Consider the following 5,100-nt stretch of genomic DNA (forward strand, 5'->3'; position numbering starts at 1 on the left):
GTGTATAAGAGACAGAGATATCTCAAATTCGCTTGCGGCATAAATTTTAGAATCATATTTTACGCTGAAAACAACGGTGTGTGAAAAAGTGTATAACTTTAAAGTGTATAATAAATGTATAACATATTTTATTTTTCACGATTTATATATTTGTGTCATAATGTCTTACCATCTACGTATAATCATTGAAATTTTACGTCGCGTATGACTAGACAATGACTACAACACATTTGAATGAAATCATGAATGTTAAGAGTTAAATAGCGGAAAACGCATGCACAGTAAATTATACATTTTTATAAACTTTGTATTACAAGTAGGAATACATGCGTGATTATTGATTGACATTGAATTTTATAAACGATATGGATATATCTTGCGTGAACTGTGTGCTCGAAGGTATGTTATTATTTATATGAATAATATTTAATCTTTTCCATTAATGTTATTTTTTATTATTATATTTTTTATCTTTGTTGTAAATAGTTTCCTCCTTCATTAAAATGTAATGTGATCATAACATTTAATTTTAATTCACAGATATATACATATATATAAGATTATACATTATATTAGATATATATAGATATATATTAGATTATATATTATTATTCACAGATTATATATAAGAAACGAAGAAAAAAACAGCAGAGAAAAAAGGTGAATAGAGAAAGGTGAAGGAAAATAAGAAGAAGATATTATATGAATCTTTATCATTCACATTAATTAATCATACATAATATTATATGAATACATTTGTGGAACTTATAGTATAAATAAAATAAAATGGTGTTTATACAATTGCGATTTATTGCATTTGTTCAATAATTTTATAATACAATTAGAACATGACAATTTTATAATCATTTAGTTATATTATAAGTTCTACAAATGTATTCATATAATATTATGTATGATTCAACTACAAACGACGGGCAAGTCACTATACATAACTACAAACGATTCTAAATCAAAATATATTATTGTTTTTTTTGTAACTCAAAATCGGGTCAGTAAAAAGGATAGTCATTTTTCAAAATTAAAAAGAATAGTCATTTTTTCAAAATTTTTTTATAAATTTATTATTGAATTACAAAACGAAATTATACTACAAACAACTACAAACAAAATACTAACCTTTTTTTATTGTAAACTTATTTTAGTAAAAGTCGGGTGCCAAGTTCACGTAGGTGAATTAGCGCATAAACGAGTACGGATGGTGTGCGTACAGAGGAGTTTATAATTATTTCTCGAACATAATACTTCGGAAAATAACTTTATCACACATGGTTGAATTCGTCTTAAAATACCCTTTAATTTGCTTTAAAAAATTTGAAAAATTAAAAAAAATGGTTGGTGGGGGTAAACAAAAAAATAAACAATAAAAAAATTATTTTAAATTATAATTATAAAGTATTCTTAAAGCCATTCAACTTTTATTAGAAACATTTTTTTCTATTTCTCGTAATTTTGACGATATTTGTATTGAAATTAAAAAAACCGATTTTTTTCTAAGAGATGTTTCACCCTCTTAACGGGCGACTCAGTACGTATAAAAAAATTGTAGTATCTTATTTTTGTCTGTAGTTTAACATATCCAAAGCTCATTGAAATCGGAGGGAGACACTTCTATGTGTTCCCTTGTTAGATTTTATTTTTATTAAAATAATTATATAAAGTGTGTTATTTTATTTCAAATTTACTTTATTTCAACTTACTTTATATTACTTTATTTCAAATTTGTTAAAAATAAATATGAAAATTGGAAAAAGTAGGAAAAAAGATAAACTAGAAAAAGAAAAAAAAATTGAAGAAAAAACGAGAATTACATCTTTAATACGTTCATTCGTTCTTAAAATAATAGAAAGTAACAAAGAAAAGTCAATGAACTAAAATCAGTTAGTAAAATAAACTTTTTTATTTTTATGGAATATTAAAAATAATACGAAACAATTATAAATAAACATTTTGTTAAGATAGCAATAACTATTTTTATTTACAATTAAGGATAACTTAATAAATTCGAATTTTTGTATTATTTTTAATATTCTCTGAAAAAAGCTTATTTTACTAACTAATTTTAGTTGATAGACTTTTCTTACTATTACTTTACAATTACTTTCTATTATTTCAAAAACTAATGAATGTATTGAAGATATATAATTTCGTTCGTTTTTCTTCAATTTTTTTCCTCTTTTTCTATTATAGTTTACCTTTTTTTCCATTACTGTTTCCAATTTTCTTATTTATTTTTATTTTCACACACACACACACACACACACACACACACACACCGCGCGCGCGCGCGCGCACACCTTTAATTCCTATACTAAAGCCTTTCTATACATTATATCTCGTAGTCTAATTTTCTTTCTATCTTCTCAAATCCTGCATCTTTTCTAAAATAAATATTCAAATCTATATTTCTATGTTAAAAAGTAAATCTATTTGGTTTCGATTAATCATTAAATTCAGATTATGAATAATCGTTATGTTCAAGTCTATCGTTAAATGATCGTAGGATTTTTAGTACATAGTAACGATAGGATGATCGTTCTCTTTCTCCTGCGACTGTCAGTGAGCTCACCTCGAGAGCAATAGATTTGATCCGATTCAGATAAGTTTAATAATATATTAATAAGTATTTAGCGTATAAATATATTGTCAATTGCTCCTTGTTATTCATAGTTTTACGGATAGATTTCACAATTACTATTTATGTGTTCCCATTTTATTTATATATTAACGTATGTATTTAATTATAATTTAATAATAATTGTGTTAGCTTTCAGTTAATAAATATATGTATATCTATCCGTATATTTTTTGTGTCATTGAATGCAGATCATAATCAAATAATTACTATATATACTAATGTAATTTTTAACACTCTATAACAATTTATTATTTTTCTTTCTTTCTTTTAAATATTTTCCTTTTTATCCAATTTTGTAATTTTAATTTAGCCCTTCTTGATCTACTATTTTTTCATTCTTATTTGAGGAATTCTGGTATCCTTTTCTCTCGTTTATCTATTACATATATACTTCAAACTTTTCATCTCTTCTTACTAAGAACAGAATTGAAAACTCTTTTACAAGATAGAATAAACATAAAATATAGACATGCCACATACGAATTAATTTGTAGTAAAAACAAAAAAACTTAAAAATACATTTTTTCGGGTTGTTACAGCTGTCACACCTGACATAAACATTTCATTAGTATAAAAGTTCTATAGCTTATATGTACAAAATAAATATTATATCGCGCGCATTGGATTACATAAAAGAATAATAATAATAATAATAATAATAATAAAAGCCTTTTGAGCTACGTATACGATTGAAAGCATAGCTCAAAAAAAAGATATCTCTACGATTGCAATTTATGGTAATTTGATCGTATACTTATAACTAAAATACAAAATGGTAAACAGAGCATTAATTGCGTCTATAATAACAGTAAGTGCCGGGTTTTGCTCGGAAAAGAGCTGTAATATGTTAAATAAGAACAAATGTATATGTTTAACCCTCAGCTAAAGCACTATCTGTATTTCCCGATTCTGGAGCACTGAGTGTGCGACACCCTCAACGTTTTCACTCGCGTATACTTTGTATATAATGCATAGAATTTGAAAATTTTTTAAAAATTGATACGTCAAATTGTCCGAAAAAAGAATAAATGGGTGCAAAAATCGAGAAATTGAAAATATTCGAGATATTCAGGAACAAAGGAAAAGAAAATCTTTTAATTTCGGTTTTTTTTTAAACTTCATAGTTTCAAGGGAAAAACCGTTAAAGATTTCTCTAACGGATTTTTAAAGGCAATTTAAGAAAGAAATACTATTATTTCGATTATTTTAAAAAAGTATATTTTACTCTGAGTGTAGTACACCCGCATAGACTGACAAATTGAGACTTTGGAAAATTTCTTGTTGACCTTCGGAGACTGCTGTGGTGGGGAATTAGTAGTGGGGGTATGAAACTTTCTTTAGCCTCTACTCGATTTCCCTCTATCCTTACGGCTTGTGAATGCTTAGCGCTATTATATACAGCCTGGGTGTACTACACCCAGAGTTCCAGTTGAGGGTTAAATAAAATAGAACGATAGTGTAACAAATTAATTTAAAAATATCACTTATCGATATTTATAATTTCAAAAGTCTATTTTATCTCGTGCATGTTCAGCCATCGTGCCAGCATCCCCTTAAAATTCTTATTAGTTTTTACATTAATATATTGTCCGTTTTCTTATTTTCGACTATATTACAATAATTTTATAATAAATTTTTTAAATATTAGCATTACAGAGATTCTATTATTATGACCGTTTTTCTGACCGTAAATGTATATACATGAAATGTGGTTAAATCAATGTTCAAATAATCATCGATTTATGAAACTGTGATTCGTCAAATAATCATAATCGATTATGATCAACTTTAGTATTTTGCATTTGTGTTACCTTAATTATATCTTCCAAGTGTTCTTTAGTTTTCTTTTATCAACCGTCAAATGTAATTTTAAAACTTACATATGTTTTGTGAGATTCTAAAAAAATAGATAATTGATATATTATTTTTGTAACATTAAGCACAACACTACTACAATTAATTAAATATATATATGTGTTTATTTTAGTCTCGTAGCACCGCACTTACAATTTGGAAATTAATCACACAAGACAATCTAACTAGTAAGGATCGAGCTCGTTGAAATATTCGCGAATAATTCAAGTGCGAGTAAGCACGGTTAAAATACATACAACTATTTTAAAGTAGAAAAGAAATTCGATCTTTTTTAGTGCCTGGCATGTACTCACTCGAAGAAATAAGATTATATATCAATACACAATTTTACACTCAGAACAGCTTTTGAGAACTCAGGTGATGGAACTGATGCCGTATTTATTGATAACGATTATTTATCGCTCACGCGCGATATATAACAAGATAATCATTTCCTACAATTTTTTAAGCGTTGAAATGATTCCATTTATCAAATTTACTACGTTATAATTTTGAAAAATTTATGATCTAAAAAGAACTAAAAATGGTTATTTTAGTACATTTTGGCATACTATGTGACATATTGGCGA

The 5,100-nt window shown here is 26.2% G+C and overlaps 1 protein-coding gene across 10 annotated transcripts in view; it reads right to left on the reverse strand.

Moving 5' to 3' along the window:
• LOC105461928 (transient receptor potential cation channel protein painless-like) overlaps positions 1-4,899 on the reverse strand; it is a 14,710-nt gene extending 9,811 nt beyond the window's left edge. For 7 of the 10 annotated variants that reach the window (XM_011708448.1, XM_011708443.1, XM_011708449.1 and 4 more), the window contains exons 1-2: positions 4,664-4,893; positions 4,468-4,553 (exon numbers count right to left, since the gene is read on the reverse strand). The gene's annotated coding sequence lies outside the window, so the exon portion shown is untranslated. Of the gene's footprint in view, positions 1-4,467; positions 4,554-4,663 lie in introns of all 10 variants that reach the window. The other 3 variants (XM_011708444.1, XM_011708445.1, XM_011708446.1) reach the window with 3 other exon arrangements.
• Between the last annotated feature and the right edge of the window lie 201 nt (positions 4,900-5,100).

The sequence above is a fragment of the Wasmannia auropunctata genome, unplaced genomic scaffold, assembly GCF_000956235.1.
Source record: "Wasmannia auropunctata unplaced genomic scaffold, wasmannia.A_1.0 LD274816.1, whole genome shotgun sequence".
Classification (NCBI taxonomy): Eukaryota; Metazoa; Arthropoda; class Insecta; order Hymenoptera; family Formicidae; genus Wasmannia; species Wasmannia auropunctata.